Source organism: Mytilus californianus, unplaced genomic scaffold, assembly GCF_021869535.1.
Source record: "Mytilus californianus isolate M0D057914Y unplaced genomic scaffold, xbMytCali1.0.p SCAF_1, whole genome shotgun sequence".
Classification (NCBI taxonomy): Eukaryota; Metazoa; Mollusca; class Bivalvia; order Mytilida; family Mytilidae; genus Mytilus; species Mytilus californianus.
Genome location: NW_026262581.1, coordinates 85,262,350 through 85,281,626, shown reverse-complemented (window position 1 = coordinate 85,281,626; position 19,277 = coordinate 85,262,350). Strand labels below are relative to the sequence as shown.

Sequence of the window (19,277 nt, the reverse complement as noted above, 5' to 3'; positions counted from 1 at the left end):
ACACAGGATTACTTGTTATTATTAAGGTCTTTCCTTTTCCAAAAGGGAAAGACCTTACTGTTTTTCTCCTGATTATTATTATTATTATTATTATTATTAAGGTCTTTCCTTTTTCAAAAGGGAAAGACCTTACTGTATTTCTTCTGTTTATTAAGGTCTTTCCTTTTTCAAAAGGGGAAAGACCTTACTGTATTTCTTCTGATTATTAAGGTCTTTCCTTTTCCAAAAGGGAAAGACCTTACTGTATTTCTTCTTCTGATTATTATTATTATTATTATTATTATTCTTTTTGTTCTGCCAAACTTTGACAAAATTTCCCTCTGTAACCGTAAGCCATGTCGCTTTCAGGTTCACGCTTTGTATCGGTGTCACAAATACCTATCCGGAACTCACCCTGTGAGTCTTAAAATTTTGTCGGTCCATAGTTATCCCTCCGAAACCTAAAAACCTTGTTATCATTCAAACACCGTAACCGTAATAGGTAGAAAAAAAGCAAAGGGTGAAATTTGATCAGGACCAGACCCCGGTTCTTCGTTACATTTGGATCGAAAAGATTCAACCACTCATTGGTAGGGTTATGCCCCTTTGAAAATTAACCGGTGTCGGTTGGCCACCAAAACTCAGAAACCGTAAGTCGTAGCCACCTAGAATCTTCACCAATGATCATCAATTCATGTGACTTTCAAAATGCCACAAGGTCAAATTTGTATGTTGACCTTGACCTTTGACCTTACACCTTGTTATGGGATAATCTCAGAAACCATCATACTTACAGAAGTTTTGAATAGTGGAAAATGTTTGGGTCATTAAGGCGCAACTTTGTTACATTTCGACCGAAGAGATTTGACCTTTCTGTAAGGGGCATAACCCCTGTTTTAGGTTTCTGAAAAGACAAAATCAGCTTTTACTATATAACCAAAGGTCCTAGACCCATGGGGTCTTCAACAATGACATCGTTGACCAATGACCTTGACAAAGGTCACAAGGTCAACTGTCAAGGTCATGTCCCAGATAGCGAATTATGTGTTTTTACCTTATTTAAAGGATTTTTAGTGTGTTTTGAAGCTTTTTGAGTTTGACCTTGACCTTTGACCTTAAAACTTTTTATATTGGATATCTCAAAAACGCTAATACTTACAGAAATAGTAATTAGTGAAAAAGGTTTGGGACATTAAGGCGCAACTTTTTTACATAATGACCGAAGAGATTTGACCTATTCGTAAGGGGCATAACCCCCGTTAACTGTTTCTGAAAAGACAAAATTAGCTTTAACTCATTAACCAAAGGTCCTAAACCCATAAGGTCTTCTATAATGACATCGTTGACCAATGACCTTGACAAAGGTCACAAGGTCAAATGTCAAGGTCATGTCTAAGATAGCGAATTAAGTGTTTTTGACCCTATCTAAAGGATTTTCAGTGTTTTAAAGATTTTTGAGGTTGACCTTGACCTTTGACCTTAAAACTTATTTATTGGATATCTCAAAAACGATAATACTTACAGAAACAGTAAATAGTGAAAAATAATTGGGACATAAAGGCGCAACTTTTTTACATTTTGACCGAAGATATTTGACCTATCCGTAAGGGGCATAACCCTTGTTATCTGTTTTAGAAAAGTCAAAATAAGCTTTAACTCATGAACCAAAGGTCCTAGTTATTATTATTATTATTATTAAGGTCTTTCCTTTTCCAAAAGGGAAAGACCTCACTGTATTTCTTCTGAATATTATTATTATTATTATTATTATTATTATTATTATTCTTTTTGTTCCACCAAACTTTGACAAAATTTCCCTCCGTAACCGTAAGCCATGTCGCTTTCAGGTTCACACTTTGTATCGGTGTCACAAATACCTATCCGGAACTCACCCTGTGAGTCGTAAAATTTTGTCGGTCCGGAGTTATCCCTCCGAAACCTAAACCCTTGTTATCATTCAAACACCGTAACCGTAATAGGTAGAAAAAAAGCAAAGGGTGAAATTTGTTCAGGACCAGACCCCGGTTCTTCATTACATTTGGATCGAAAAGATTCAACCACTCATTGGTAGGGTTATGCCACTTTGAAAATTAACCGGTGTCGGTTGGCCATCAAAACTCAGAAACCGTAAGTCGTAGCCACCTAGGATCTTCACCAATGATCATCAATTCATGTGACTTTCAAAATGCCCCAAGGTCAAATTTGTATGTTGACCTTGACCTTTGACCTTACACCTTGTTATGGGATAATCTCAGAAACCTTAATACTTACAGAAGTTTTGAATAGTGGAAAATGTTTGGGTCATTAAGGCGCAACTTTGTTACATTTTGACCGAAGAGATTTGACCTTTCTGTAAGGGGCATAACCCCTGTTTTAGGTTTCTGAAAAGACAAAATCAGCTTTTACTATATAACCAAAGGTCCTAGACCCATGGGGTCTTCAGCAATGGCATTGGTGACTAATGACCTTAACAAAGGTCACAAGGTCAAAGGTCAAGGTCATGTCCCAGATAGCGAATTATGTGTTTTTGACCTTATTTAAAGGATTTAAAGTGTGTTTTAAAGGTTTTTAAGGTTGACCTTGACCTTTGACCTTACAACTTTTTATTCGATATCTCAAAAACGGTTAATCTTACAGAAATAGTAAACAGTGAAAAATGTTTAGGTGACTGAGGCACAACTTTTTTATATTTTGACTGAAGAGATTTGACATATTTTTAAGGGGCATAACCCCCATTAACGGTTTCTGAAAAGGTAAAATTAGTTTTAACTCTTGAACCAAAGTTCCTAGACCCATGGGGTCTTTTACAATGACATTGTGGACCGATGACCTTCACAAAGGTCACAAGGTCAAAAGTCAAGGTCATCTCCTAAAAAGCGAATTTGTTGATTTTTATCATATTTTAACGGTTTTTTGTGTGTTTTAGAACTTTTCAATACATTCTACGTCTATTGGAACATGTATTTTACATTACAAAAGGAAAGACCTCTCAATTGTTCAAGAACAATTGACATTTTAATTATTATTCTTTTTGTTCCGCCAAACTTTGACAAAATTTCCCTCCGTAACTGTAAGCCATGTCGCTTTCAGGTTCACACTTTGTATCGGTGTCACAAATACCTATCCGGAACTCACCCTGTGAGTCGTAAAATTTTGTCGGTCAGGAGTTATCCCTCCGAAACCTAAACCCTTGTTATCATTCAAACACCGTAACCGTAATAGGTAGAAAAAAAGCAAAGGGTGAAATTTGTTCAGGACCAGACCCCGGTTCTTCATTACATTTGGATCGAAAAGATTCAACGACTCATTGGTAGGGTTATGCCCCTTTGAAAATTAACCGGTGTCGGTTGGCCACTAAAACTCAGAAACCGTAAGTCGTAGCCACCTAGGATCTTCACCAATGATAATCAATTTATGTGACTTTCAAAATGCCTCAAGGTCAAATTTGTATGTTGACCTTGACCTTTGACCTTACACCTTGTTATGGGATAATCTCAGAAACCATTATACTTACAGAAGTTTTGAATAGTGGAAAATGTTTGGGTCATTAAGGCGCAACTTTGTTACATTTGACCGAAGAGATTTGACCTTTCTGTAAGGGGCATAACCCCTGTTTTAGGTTTCTGAAAAGACAAAATCAGCTTTTACTATATAACCAAGGGTCCTAGATCCATGGGGTCTTCAACAATGACATTTGGGACCAATGACCTTGACAAAGGTCACAAGGTCAAAGGTCAAGGTCATGTCCCAGATAGCGAATTATGTGTTTTTGACCTTATTTAAAGGATTAAAAGTGTGTTTTAAAGCTTTTTAAGGTTGACCTTGAACTTTGACCTTAAAACTTATTTATTGGATATCTCAAAAACGAAAATACTTACAGAAACAGTAAATAGTGAAAAATAATTGGGACATAAAGGCGCAACTTTTATACATTTGACCGAAGAGATTGGACCTATCTGTAAGGGGCATAACCCCTGTTAACTGTTTTAGAAAAGACAAAATAAGCTTAATCTCATGAACCAAAGGTCCTAGACCCATGGGGTCTTTTGATATGACATCGTGGACCAATGACCTTGACAAAGGTCATAAGGTCAAAAGTCAAGGTCATGTCACAAATTCCGAATTATGTGTTTTTGACCATATTTTAAGGGTTTTGTGTGTGTTTTAGAGCTTTTCAATTCTTTCTTCGCCTATTGAAACGTATATTTTATATAATGAAAAGGAAAGACCTCTCAATTGTTCAAGAACAATTGACATTTTAATTATTATTATTATTATTATTATTATTATTATTAAGGTCTTTCCTTTTCCAAAAGGGAAAGACCTTACTGTATTTCTTCTGATTATTAAGGTCTTTCCTTTTTCAAAAGGGAAAGACCTTACTGTATTTCTTCTGTTTATTATTATTATTATTATTATTATTATTCTTTTTCCGGCAAACTTTGACGAAGTTAGCAGCCTTAACCGTAAGACGTGTCGCTTTCATGTTCACACTTTGTATCGGTGTCATGAATATCTATCTGGAACTCACCCTTTGAGTCGAAAAATTTTGTCGGTTCGAAGTAATCCCTCCGAAACCAAAAAACCTTGTTATCGTTCCAACACCGTAACCATAATAGGTAGAAAAAAAACAAATGGTGAAATTTGTTCAGGACCAGACCCCGGTTCTTCATTGCATTTGGATCGAAAAGATTCAACGACTCATTGGTAGGGTTATGCCCCTATGAAAATTAACCGGTGTCGGTTGGCCCCCAAAACTCAGAAACCGTAAGTCGTAGACACCTAGGATCTTCAACAATCATCATCCACTGATGTGATTCTGAAAAATATCTCAAGGTCAAATTTGTATGTTGACCTTGACCTTTGACCTAACACCTTGTTATGGGATAATCTCAGAAACCATTATACATACAGAAGTTTTGAATAGTGGGAAATGTTTGGGTCATTAAGGTAGCAATACACAGTTAGGAGTTTGGTTTCGCATTTTGGCCCCGGTGGATTTTTCAAATATGAAAGTTATTGTGTAATAAAATTCATTTTTAGACAGCTGAGTACTAATTTAGCCTTCAAAGGTGGTTTATAAGAACATCAAGATTATTTTTTACATGTTTTATGGGCTATTTTCTGTTTGACTCTCCGTGTTTTCATAGCTAGACCGGTCATCGGTCCAGAAATTAATGTAATGTTTACAAACACTTTTTTTCTACACGAAGTTTTTGACGCAATTTTACAAAAAAATGAGATGAAAGACATGTGATTTTCATTGGATTTATTGAAAGATATATGTAAACAGTTTCAGAAAAGGTATTACTTGAAGTGATTGAAATTCTACTTTTGGTCAAATTTTGGGAAAATATGTGACATCTTTTCCCCCCTTTTTGCTATATTTTATAACAAAAAAATGCAGATTGTTGCCATGGATACACCAAAAAGAAATTATATTTTACCATTTTATATACTGGATATGAAATCTATGGAAGATTCTGATTACATACATATGCACATATATGACACAAACAGTAAGCTTAATATTGCAAGAAGGCAATGAAAAGGGGATGGTAAAATTTATGAGGGAAAATTTTAACATTTTTTCCTAACTGTTTATTGCTACCTTATGGCATACTTACCAAGCTCAGAATTGTATAATTTAAGACTTTTCATACCACAAATCTATTGATATTTAGATTCTAAATCAACTTCTGAGGGGATTAAGTGTTTAAGAATGACAATACATGTCAATTTTATTGTTTACAGTCCTTAGCAACCAAAATTAGACATTTTGACATAAGGCTTATAAGTGTACTCTATTTACTTAACCCTTGCTTCTGAAGGATTGTGCAGTATGTAGTAGCCTAAGTATTGAATGTTTTGTATTTTTTCTTGCGAATATATCAAATTATTATTTTTATCAAGATTTCATGTTACATTTTGACAAATATTAAATGTATAGTTGATTCAGCTGTAAGAAATTGATTCCCAATTACCAAGTTTTATAATCAGGTCTTTGGTATACATTAAACATAAAGATTATCATTTTCATGCTTGAAATTGTTAAATTTTGTACAATTTTGCATCATCAGAGGTCTTATAAAGATTTTCAACATTAAAAAACTGACAAAAGAGGTATAATTTTTAAGATTTTGCCAAAAATTGAGGTAGAAAAAAGATTTTACACTTTGACTTGGCACCTTTCTTTAAATCAGTTTTTGTCGCGTTTCAGTGTCAACTGCTAACCTTCATAACATATTCATTACTCAACCAATTTTCAAAAATAAAAAGCCATTTTACTCGTTTTAGCTAGAAGAACACAGAAAATTAGTTAAAAGGGAGAATTTAAAAAAAATATTTACTATTAAGGTAGCAATACACAGTTAGGAGTTTGGTTTCGCATTTTGGCCCCGGTGGATTTTTCAAATATGAAAGTTATTGTGTAATAGAATTCATTTTTAGACAGCTGAGTACTAATTTAGCCTTCAAAGGTGGTTTATAAGAACATCAAGATTATTTTTTACATGTTTTATGGGCTATTTTCTGTTTGACTCTCCGTGTTTTCATAGCTAGACCGGTCATCGGTCCAGAAATTAATGTAATGTTTACAAACACTTTTTTTCTACACGAAGTTTTTGACGCAATTTTACAAAAAAATGAGATGAAAGACATGTGATTTTCATTGGATTTATTGAAAGATATATGTAAACAGTTTCAGAAAAGGTATTACTTGAAGTGATTGAAATTCTACTTTTGGTCAAATTTTGGGAAAATATGTGACATCTTTTCCCCCCTTTTTGCTATATTTTATAACAAAAAAATGCAGATTGTTGCCATGGATACACCAAAAAGAAATTATATTTTACCATTTTATATACTGGATATGAAATCTATGGAAGATTCTGATTACATACATATGCACATATATGACACAAACAGTAAGCTTAATATTGCAAGAAGGCAATGAAAAGGGGATGGTAAAATTTATGAGGGAAAATTTTAACATTTTTTCCTAACTGTTTATTGCTACCTAAGGCGCAACTTCGTTACATTTTGACCGAAAAGATTTGACCTTTCTATAAGGGGCATAACCCCTAATTTATGATTCTAAAAAGACAAAATCAGCTTTTACTGTTAAACCAAAGGTCCTAGACCCATGGGGTCTTCAACAATGACATTTGGGACCAATGACCTTGACAAAGGTCAGAAGGTCAAAGGTCAAGGTCATATCCCAGATAGCGAATTATGTATTTTTGACCTTATTTAAAGGATTTTTAGTGTGTTTTAAAGCTTTTTGAGGTTGACCTTGACCTTTGACCTTAAAACTTATTTATTGGATATCTCAAAAACAATAATACTTGCAGAAATAGTAAATAGTGAAAAATAATTGGGACATAAAGGCACAACTTTATTACATTTAGACCGAAGAGATTTGACCTATCCGTAAGGGGCATAACCCCTGTTAACTGTTTTAGGAAAGACAAAATAAGCTTTAACTCATGAACTAAAGGTCCTAGACCCATGGGGTCTTTTGTTATGACACCGTGGACCAATGACCTTGACAAAGGTCATAAGGTCAAAAGTCAAGGTCATGTCCCAAATTCCGAATAATGTGTTTTTGACCATATTTTAAGAGTTTTGTGTGAGTTTTAGAGCTTTTCAATGCATTATACGCTTATTGAAACATATATTTTACATAATGAAAAGGAAAGACCTCTCAATTGTTCAAGAACAATTGACATTTTAATTATTATTATTATTCTTTTTGTTCCACCAAACTTTGACAAAATTTACCTCCGTAACCGTAAGCCATGTCGCTTTCAGGTTCACACTTTGTATCGGTGTCACAAATATCTATCTGGAACTCACCCTGTGAGTCGTAAAATTTTGTCGGTCCGGAGTTATCCCTCCGAAACCTAAAAACCTTGTTATCATTCAAACACCGTAACCGTAATAGGTAGAAAAAAAGCAAAGGGTGAAATTTGTTCAGGACCAGACTCTGGTTCTTCGTTACATTTGGATCGAAAAGATTCAACGACTCATTGGTAGGGTTATGCCCCTTTGAAAATTAACCGGTGTCGGTTGGCCACCAATACTCAGAAACCGTAAGTCGTAAACACATAGGATCTTCACCAATCATCATCAATTCATGTGACTTTGAAAATGCCTCAAGGTCAAATTTGTATGTTGACCTTGACCTTTGACCTTACACCTTGTTATGGGATAATCTCAGAAACCATTATACTTACAGTAGTTTTGTATAGTGGAAAATGTTTAGGTCATTAAGGCGCAACTTTGTTACATTTTGACCGAAGAGATTTGACCTTTCTGTAAGGGCATAACCCCTGTTTTAGGTTTCTGAAAAGACAAAATCAGCTTTTACTATATAACCAAAGGTCCTAGATCCGTGGGGTCTTCAACAATGACATTTGGGACCAATGACCTTGAGAAAGGTCACAAGGTCAAAGGTCAAGGTCAAGTCCCAGAAAGCGAATTAAGTGTTTTTAACCTTATATAAAGAATTTTTAGTGTGTTTTCAAGCTGTTTAATGTTGACCTTGACCTTTGACCTTACAACTTTTTATTGGATATCTCAAAAACGATTATACTTACAAAAATAGTAAATAGTGAAAAATGTTTAGGTGACTAAGGCTCAACTTTTTTACATTTGGACCGAAGAGATTTGACATATCATTAAGGGGCATAACCCCCGTTAACGGTCTGAAAAGACAAAATTAGCTTTAACTCTTGAACCAAAGCTCCTAGACCCATGGGGTCTTTCATAATGATATCGTGGACCAGTGACCTTGACAAAGGTCACCAGGTCGAAAGTCAAGGTCATGTCCAAAATAGCGAATTTGTTGTTTTTTGTCATATTTTAACGGTTTTATATGTGTTTGAGAGCTTTTCAGTGCATTCTATGCCTATTGGAACATGTATTTTACATTTCGAAAAGGAAAGACCTCTCAATTGTTCAAGAACAATTGACATTTTAATTATTATTATTATTATTATTAAGGTCTTTCCTTTTCCAAAAGGGAAAAACCTTACTGTATTTCTTCTGATTATTATTGTCGAGCCTTCGACTTTAGTCGAAAAAGCGAGACATAGCGATCCTACATTCCGTCGGCGTCGTCGTCGTCGTCGTCGTCGTTGTCGTCGGCGGCGTCCACAAATATTCACTCTGTGGTTAAAGTTTTTGAAATTTTAATAACTTTCTTAAACTATCCTGGATTTGTACCAAACTTGGACAGAAGCTTGTTTATGATCATAAGATAGTATCCAGTAGTAAATTTGTTAAAATTTTTTTTTCATTTTTTCCGTATTTTACTTATAAATGGACTTAGTTTTTCTGCCAGGAAACAATACATTCACTCTGTGGTTAAAGTTTTTAAAATTTTAATAACTTTCTTAAACTATCCTGGATTTGTACCAAACTTGGACAGAAGCATGTTTATGATCAAAAGCTAGTATCTAGAAGGAAATTTTGTTAAAATTTTGTACCTGTTTATCCGTATTTTACTTATAAATGGACTTCTTTTTTTTTCTTCCAGTTAACATTAAATACAGTCTGCAGTTAAATTTTTTAAAACATTGATTAGATTCATAAACTATCCTGGATTTATACCAAATTTTGACAGAAGCTTCTTACAATCAAAAGATAGTATCTAAAGGAATATTTTTATTGATTTTTTTCCTCATTTTTGTTGAGCCTGCGATTAACAGCAAAAGTAGGCGAGACACTGGGTTCCGCGGAACCCTTACAAATTTTTATTATTATTATTATTATTATTAAGGTCTTTCCTTTTTCAAAAGGGAAAGACCTTACTGTATTTCTTCTGTTTATTATTATTATTATTATTATTATTATTATTATTATTATTCTTTTTCCGCCAAACTTTGACGAAGTTAGCAGCCTTAACCGTAAGACGTGTCGCTTTCATGTTCACACTTTGTATCGGTGTCATGAATACCTATCCGGAACTCACCCTTTGAGTCGAAAAATTTTGTCGGTTCGGAGTAATCCCTCCAAAACCAAAAAACCTTGTTATCGTTCCAACACCGTAACCGTAATAGTTAGAAAAAGACCCAATGGTGAAATTTGTTCAGGACCAGACCCCAGTTCTTCGTTACATTTGGATCGAAAAGATTCAACGACTCATTGGTAGGGTTATGCCCCTATGAAAATTAACCGGTGTTGGTTGGCCACCAAAACTCAGAAACCGTAAGTCGTAGACACCTAGGATCTTCACCAATCATCATCAATTCATGTGACTTTGAAAAATTCCTCAAGGTCAAATTTGTATGTTGACCTTGACCTTTGACCTAACACCTTGTTATGGGATAATCTAAGAAACCTTAATACTTACAGTAGTGATGAATAGTGGAAAATGTTTGGGTCATGAATGCGCAACTTCGTTACATTTTGACCGAAGAGATTTGACCTTTCTGTAAGGGGCATAACCCCTGTTTTAGGTTTCTGAAAAGACAAAATCAGCTTTTACTATATAACCAAAGGTCCTAGACCCATGGGGTCTTCAGCAATGACGTTGGTGACTAATGACCTTGACAAAGGTCACAAGGTCAAGGTCATGTCCCAGATAGCGAATTATGTGTTTCTGACCTTATTTAAAGGATTTTTAGTGTGTTTTTAAGGTTTTTAAGGTTGACCTTGACCTTTGACCTTTCAACTTTTTAGTCGATATCTCAAAAACGGTTAATCTTACAGAAATAGTAAACAGTGAAAAATGTTTAGGTGACTGAGGCACAACTTTTTTATATTTTGACCGAAGAGATTTGACATATTTTTAAGGGGCATAACCCCTATTAACGGTTTCTGAAAAGGTAAAATTAGTTTTAACTCTTGAACCAAAGTTCCTAGACCCATGGGGTCTTTTACCATGACATTGTGGACCGATGACCTTCACAAAGGTCACAAGGTCAAAAGTCAAGGTCATCTCCTAAAAAGCGAATTTGTTGATTTTTATCATATTTTAACAGTTTTTTGTGTGTTTTAGAACTTTTCAATACATTCTACGCCTATTGGAACATGTATTTTACATTACAAAAGGAAAGACCTCTCAATTGTTCAAGAACAATTGACATTTTAATATTGTTCTTACATCTGTTCTGAAAAAAAAAATCCACATGCTTGTTATCAGATGTTCTCTGAAACTACATGTCCAATTGACCCCAAAATTTGCAGTCAGCAGGGTATACATGTATTACATCTTTATAAAACAACGTGGTGCAGATATCTCGCAAGAATTTTCTTAGAGAAAAGAAATTGCAATGCCGTAAAAATCGCTTGTTAGTTCCGTAAATCTCAGTGAAATCCTACAATAAAATGTCCGCTATTAGATTGAAATACAAATCTGTGTTACAAACTGCTACTGAAAAATGTACATTATATGAAAATAATCAACAAACGAGTTTTAAAATTACACAGGATCAATTAAATCCAAAGCATGCACTGCTCGTGAACTGTGATCGAAACGTCAATTACCTACAATGACAAAAGAAATACATTGTGTGTATTCCGTCGCTATACATGTTGTCTGTCCAACGTCCCCACCTAAAAAGAAATAAAAATACTAAGTTTTCGCTAATATAAAGCCTCGTCACGTGACGCCACAACCTGGCGCGAGACAAAGACGCGCGCGGACCCTGAAATAGAATAAAAACTTTCCAAACTAAATATAGAAACTTAACCAACACACTAATATGGACCATTCAAAAAAACAAACAAACAAACAAACAAACAAACACATATATCAATCAATCATGTTTCAGAAGGGGGAAAGACCGTTTACAATTGCTTTTAAAAGCAATTGATTTATATTGTAAATCGGCGTTTTTAACCATTCTTAAATGTACCGTTTATATAACAAATTGTCTCCATGGGACTCCCTTTTGCCCCCCCCCCCCCCCCCCCCCCTTTTTTTTTACCCTCCACTTACAACTCTTGTATGAAGCTATGTGCTATCTACTCTGTCAACGAAGAGAACAACAACTCCATTTTTTCCCTATAATTAAGGTCTTTCCTTTTCCAAAAGGGAAAGACCTTACTGTATTTCTTCTGATTATTATTAAGGTCTTTCCTTTTCCAAAAGGGAAAGACCTTACTGTATTTCTTCTGATTATTATTATTGTTATTATTATTATTATTATTATTCTTTTTGTTCTGCCAAACTTTGACAAAATTTCCCTCCGTGACCGTAAGCCATGTCGCTTTCAGGTTCACACTTTGTATCCGTGTCACAAATACCTATCCGGAACTCACCCTGTGAGTCGTAAAATTTTGTCGGTCTGGAGTTATCCCTCCGAAACCTAAAAAACTTGTTATCATTCAAACACCGTAACCGTAATAGGTATAAAAAAAGCAAAGGGTGAAATTTGTTCAGGACCAGAGCCCGGTTCTTCGTTACATTTGGATCGAAAAGATTCAACCACTCATTGGTAGGGTTATGCCCCTTTGAAAATTAACCGATGTCGGTTGGCCATCAAAACTCAGAAACCGTATGTCGTAGCCACCTAGGATCTTCACCAATGATCATCAATTCATGTGACTTTCAAAATGCCTCAAGGTCAAATTTGTATGTTGACCTTGACCTTTGACTTTACACCTTGTTATGGGATAATCTCAGAAACCATTATACTTACAGAAGTTTTGAATAGTGGAAAATGTTTGGGTCATTAAGGCGCAACTTTGTTACATTTTGACCGAAGAGATTTGACCTTTCTGTAAGGGGCATAACCCCTGTTTTAGGTTTCTGAAAAGACAAAATCAGCTTTTATTATATAACCAAAGGTCCTAGATCCATGGGGTCTTCAACAATGACATTTGGGACCAATTACCTTGACAAAGGTCACAAGGTCAAAGGTCAAGGTCATGTCCCAGATAGCCAATTATGTGTTTTTGACCTTATTTAAAGGATTTAAAGTGTGTTTTAAAGGTTTTTAAGGTTGACCTTGACCTTTGACCTTACAACTTTTTATTCGATATCTCAAAAACGATTATACTTACAGAAATAGTAAATAGTGAAAAATGTTTGGGACATTAAGGCGCAACTTTTTTATATAATGACCGAAGAGATTTGACCTATCCGTAAGGGGCATAACCCCCGTTAACTGTTTCTGAAAAGACAAAATCAGCTTTAACTATTGAACCAAAGGTCCTAGACCCCTAGGGTCTTCAGCAATGACATAAAAGACCAATGACCTTGACAAAGGTTACAAGGTCAAAGGTCAAGGTCAAGTCCCAGAAAGCGAATTAAGTGTTTTTAACCTTATACAAAGAATTTTTAGTGTGTTTTCAAGCTTTTTAATGTTGACCTTGACCTTTGACCTTTCAACTTGTTATTGGATATCTCAAAAACGATTATACTTACAAAAAAAGTAAATAGTGAAAAATGTTTAGGTGACTAAGGCTAACTTTTTTACATTTGGACCGAAGAGATTTGACATATTTTTAAGGGGCATAACCCCTATTAACGGTTTCTGAAAAGGTAAAATTAGTTTTAACTCTTGAACCAAAGACTTAGACCCATGGGGTCTTTTACCATGACATTGTGGACCGATGACCTTCACAAAGGTCACAAGGTCAAAAGTCAAGGTCATCTCCTAAAAAGCGAATTTGTTGATTTTTATCATATTTTAACAGTTTTTTGTGTGTTTTAGAACTTTTCAATACATTCTACGTCTATTGGAACATGTATTTTACATTACAAAAGGAAAGACCTCTCAATTGTTCAAGAACAATTGACATTTTAATATTGTTCTTACATCTGTTCTGAAAAAAAAATCCACATGCTTGTTATCAGATGTTCTCTGAAACTACATGTCCAATTGACCCCAAAATTTGCAGTCAGCAGGGTATACATGTATTACATCTTCATAAAACAACGTGGTGCAGATATCTCGCAAGAATTTTCTTAGAGAAAAGAAATTGCAATGCCGTAAAAATCGCTTGTTAGTTCCGTAAATCTCAGTGAAATCCTACAATAAAATGTCCGCTATTAGATTGAAATACAAATCTGTGTTACAAACTGCTACTGAAAAATGTACATTATATGAAAATAATCAACAAACGAGTTTTAAAATTACACAGGATCAATTAAATCCAAAGCATGCACTGCTCGTGAACTGTGATCGAAACGTCAATTACCTACAATGACAAAAGAAATACATTGTGTGTATTCCGTCGCTATACATGTTGTCTGTCCAACGTCCCCACCTAAAAAGAAATAAAAATACTAAGTTTTCGCTAATATAAAGCCTCGTCACGTGACGCCACAACCTGGCGCGAGACAAAGACGCGCGCGGACCCTGAAATAGAATAAAAACTTTCCAAACTAAATATAGAAACTTAACCAACACACTAATATGGACCATTCAAAAAAACAAACAAACAAACAAACAAACAAACACATATATCAATCAATCATGTTTCAGAAGGGGGAAAGACCGTTTACAATTGCTTTTAAAAGCAATTGATTTATATTGTAAATCGGCGTTTTTAACCATTCTTAAATGTACCGTTTATATAACAAATTGTCTCCATGGGACTCCCTTTTGCCCCCCCCCCCCCCCTTTTTTTTTACCCTCCACTTACAACTCTTGTATGAAGCTATGTGCTATCTACTCTGTCAACGGAGAAGAACAACAACTCCATTTTTTCCCTATAATTAAGGTCTTTCCTTTTCCAAAAGGGAAAGACCTTACTGTATTTCTTCTGATTATTATTAAGGTCTTTCCTTTTCCAAAAGGGAAAGACCTTACTGTATTTCTTCTGATTATTATTATTGTTATTATTATTATTATTATTATTCTTTTTGTTCTGCCAAACTTTGACAAAATTTCCCTCCGTGACCGTAAGCCATGTCGCTTTCAGGTTCACACTTTGTATCCGTGTCACAAATACCTATCCGGAACTCACCCTGTGAGTCGTAAAATTTTGTCGGTCTGGAGTTATCCCTCCGAAACCTAAAAAACTTGTTATCATTCAAACACCGTAACCGTAATAGGTATAAAAAAAGCAAAGGGTGAAATTTGTTCAGGACCAGAGCCCGGTTCTTCGTTACATTTGGATCGAAAAGATTCAACCACTCATTGGTAGGGTTATGCCCCTTTGAAAATTAACCGATGTCGGTTGGCCATCAAAACTCAGAAACCGTATGTCGTAGCCACCTAGGATCTTCACCAATGATCATCAATTCATGTGACTTTCAAAATGCCTCAAGGTCAAATTTGTATGTTGACCTTGACCTTTGACTTTACACCTTGTTATGGGATAATCTCAGAAACCATTATACTTACAGAAGTTTTGAATAGTGGAAAATGTTTGGGTCATTAAGGCGCAACTTTGTTACATTTTGACCGAAGAGATTTGACCTTTCTGTAAGGGGCATAACCCCTGTTTTAGGTTTCTGAAAAGACAAAATCAGCTTTTACTATATAACCAAAGGTCCTAGATCCATGGGGTCTTCAACAATGACATTTGGGACCAATTACCTTGACAAAGGTCACAAGGTCAAAGGTCAAGGTCATGTCCCAGATAGCCAATTATGTGTTTTTGACCTTATTTAAAGGATTTAAAGTGTGTTTTAAAGGTTTTTAAGGTTGACCTTGACCTTTGACCTTACAACTTTTTATTCGATATCTCAAAAACGATTATACTTACAGAAATAGTAAATAGTGAAAAATGTTTGGGACATTAAGGCGCAACTTTTTTATATAATGACCGAAGAGATTTGACCTATCCGTAAGGTGCATAACCCCCGTTAACTGTTTCTGAAAAGACAAAATCAGCTTTAACTATTGAACCAAAGGTCCTAGACCCCTAGGGTCTTCAGCAATGACATAAAAGACCAATGACCTTGACAAAGGTTACAAGGTCAAAGGTCAAGGTCAAGTCCCAGAAAGCGAATTAAGTGTTTTTAACCTTATACAAAGAATTTTTAGTGTGTTTTCAAGCTTTTTAATGTTGACCTTGACCTTTGACCTTTCAACTTGTTATTGGATATCTCAAAAACGATTATACTTACAAAAAAAGTAAATAGTGAAAAATGTTTAGGTGACTAAGGCTAACTTTTTTACATTTGGACCGAAGAGATTTGACATATTTTTAAGGGGCATAACCCCTATTAACGGTTTCTGAAAAGGTAAAATTAGTTTTAACTCTTGAACCAAAGACTTAGACCCATGGGGTCTTTTACCATGACATTGTGGACCGATGACCTTCACAAAGGTCACAAGGTCAAAAGTCAAGGTCATCTCCTAAAAAGCGAATTTGTTGATTTTTATCATATTTTAACAGTTTTTTGTGTGTTTTAGAACTTTTCAATACATTCTACGTCTATTGGAACATGTATTTTACATTACAAAAGGAAAGACCTCTCAATTGTTCAAGAACAATTGACATTTTAATATTGTTCTTACATCTGTTCTGAAAAAAAAAATCCACATGCTTGTTATCAGATGTTCTCTGAAACTACATGTCCAATTGACCCCAAAATTTGCAGTCAGCAGGGTATACATGTATTACATCTTCATAAAACAACGTGGTGCAGATATCTCGCAAGAATTTTCTTAGAGAAAAGAAATTGCAATGCCGTAAAAATCGCTTGTTAGTTCCGTAAATCTCAGTGAAATCCTACAATAAAATGTCCGCTATTAGATTGAAATACAAATCTGTGTTACAAACTGCTACTGAAAAATGTACATTATATGAAAATAATCAACAAACGAGTTTTAAAATTACACAGGATCAATTAAATCCAAAGCATGCACTGCTCGTGAACTGTGATCGAAACGTCAATTACCTACAATGACAAAAGAAATACATTGTGTGTATTCCGTCGCTATACATGTTGTCTGTCCAACGTCCCCACCTAAAAAGAAATAAAAATACTAAGTTTTCGCTAATATAAAGCCTCGTCACGTGACGCCACAACCTGGCGCGAGACAAAGACGCGCGCGGACCCTGAAATAGAATAAAAACTTTCCAAACTAAATATAGAAACTTAACCAACACACTAATATGGACCATTCAAAAAAACAAACAAACAAACAAACAAACAAACACATATATCAATCAATCATGTTTCAGAAGGGGGAAAGACCGTTTACAATTGCTTTTAAAAGCAATTGATTTATATTGTAAATCGGCGTTTTTAACCATTCTTAAATGTACCGTTTATATAACAAATTGTCTCCATGGGACTCCCTTTTGCCCCCCCCCCCCCCCCCCCCTTTTTTTTACCCTCCACTTACAACTCTTGTATGAAGCTATGTGCTATCTACTCTGTCAACGGAGAAGAACAACAACTCCATTTTTTCCCTATAATTAAGGTCTTTCCTTTTCCAAAAGGGAAAGACCTTACTGTATTTCTTCTGATTATTATTAAGGTCTTTCCTTTTCCAAAAGGGAAAGACCTTACTGTATTTCTTCTGATTATTATTATTGTTATTATTATTATTATTATTATTCTTTTTGTTCTGCCAAACTTTGACAAAATTTCCCTCCGTGACCGTAAGCCATGTCGCTTTCAGGTTCACACTTTGTATCCGTGTCACAAATACCTATCCGGAACTCACCCTGTGAGTCGAAAAATTTTGTCGGTCCGGAGTTATCCCTCCGAAACCTAAAAAACTTGTTATCATTCAAACACCGTAACCGTAATAGGTATAAAAAAAGCAAAGGGTGAAATTTGTTCAGGACCAGAGCCCGGTTCTTCGTTACATTTGGATCGAAAAGATTCAACCACTCATTGGTAGGGTTATGCCCCTTTGAAAATTAACCGATGTCGGTTGGCCATCAAAACTCAGAAACCGTATGTCGTAGCCACCTAGGATCTTCACCAATGATCATCAATTCATGTGACTTTCAAAATGCCTCAAGGTCAAATTTGTATGTTGACCTTGACCTTTGACTTTACACCTTGTTATGGGATAATCTCAGAAACCATTATACTTACAGAAGTTTTGAATAGTGGAAAATGTTTGGGTCATTAAGGCGCAACTTTGTTACATTTTGACCGAAGAGATTTGACCTTTCTGTAAGGGGCATAACCCCTGTTTTAGGTTTCTGAAAAGACAAAATCAGCTTTTACTATATAACCAAAGGTCCTAGATCCATGGGGTCTTCAACAATGACATTTGGGACCAATTACCTTGACAAAGGTCACAAGGTCAAAGGTCAAGGTCATGTCCCAGATAGCCAATTATGTGTTTTTGACCTTATTTAAAGGATTTAAAGTGTGTTTTAAAGGTTTTTAAGGTTGACCTTGACCTTTGACCTTACAACTTTTTATTCGATATCTCAAAAACGATTATACTTACAGAAATAGTAAATAGTGAAAAATGTTTGGGACATTAAGGCGCAACTTTTTTATATAATGACCGAAGAGATTTGACCTATCCGTAAGGGGCATAACCCCCGTTAACTGTTTCTGAAAAGACAAAATCAGCTTTAACTCTTGAACCAAAGGTCCTAGACCCATGGGGTCTCTCATAATGATATCGTGGACCAGTAACCTTGACAAAGGTCACCACGTCAAAAGTCAAGGTCATGTCCAAAATAGCGAATTTGTTGTTTTTTTTCATATTTAAACGGTTTTATGTGTTTGAGAGCTTTTCAGTGCATTCTACGCCTATTGGAACATGTATTTTACATTTCAAAAAGGAAAGACCTCTCAATTGTTCAAGAACAATTGACATTTTAATTATTATTCTTTTTGTTCCGCCAAACTTTGACAAAATTTCCCTCCGTAACCGTAAGCCATGTCGCTTTCAGGTTCACACTTTGTACAGGTCATAAATATCTATCCGGATCTAACCCTGTGAGTCAAAAAATTTTGTCGGTTCAGAGTAATCCCTCCGAAATCAAAAAACCTTGTTATCATTCAAACACCATAACCGTAATAGGTAGAAAAAAACCGAATGGTGAAATTTGTTCAGGATCAGACCCCGGTTCTTCGTTAGATTTGGATCGAAAAGATTCAACGACTCATTGGTAGGGTTATGCCCCTATGAAAATTAACCGGTGTCGGTTGGCCACTAAAACTCAAAAACCGTAAGTCGTAGACACCTAGGATCTTCACAAATGATCATCAATTCATGTAACTTTAAAAAATACCTCAAGGTCAAATTTGTATGTTGACCTTACACCTTGTTATGGGATAATCTCAGAAACCATTATACTTACAGAAGTTTTGAATAGTGGAAAATGTTTGGGTCAATAAGGCGCAACTTTGTTACATTTGACCGAAGAGATTTGACCTTTCTGTAAGGGGCATAACCCCTGATTTA

The 19,277-nt window shown here is 35.2% G+C and overlaps 1 protein-coding gene and 2 long non-coding RNA genes across 6 annotated transcripts in view; 2 read left to right on the top strand and 1 right to left on the bottom strand.

Annotated features, from left to right (window-relative positions):
* The window catches only part of LOC127725360 (dehydrogenase/reductase SDR family member 11-like), a 75,533-nt gene that overhangs the window by 40,694 nt on the left and 15,562 nt on the right, over positions 1-19,277 (top strand). The window lies entirely within an intron of this gene.
* Positions 2,839-18,155, bottom strand: LOC127725370 (uncharacterized). 4 transcript variants are annotated; one of them, XR_007992972.1, is made up of 3 exons: positions 17,908-18,155; positions 7,762-8,179; positions 2,839-3,039 (listed from the first exon to the last, which is right to left on the bottom strand). It is a non-coding gene; the product is annotated as an uncharacterized LOC127725370 (long non-coding RNA). The 4 variants fall into 4 exon arrangements; XR_007992970.1 differs by lacking the exon at positions 17,908-18,155 and adding an exon at positions 15,248-15,495; XR_007992973.1 differs by lacking the exon at positions 17,908-18,155 and adding an exon at positions 12,825-12,854 and having other exon boundaries at positions 7,762-8,410.
* On the top strand, positions 4,897-12,861 carry LOC127725383 (uncharacterized). The gene is made up of 3 exons (XR_007992977.1): positions 4,897-4,929; positions 7,003-7,169; positions 12,835-12,861. It is a non-coding gene; the product is annotated as an uncharacterized LOC127725383 (long non-coding RNA).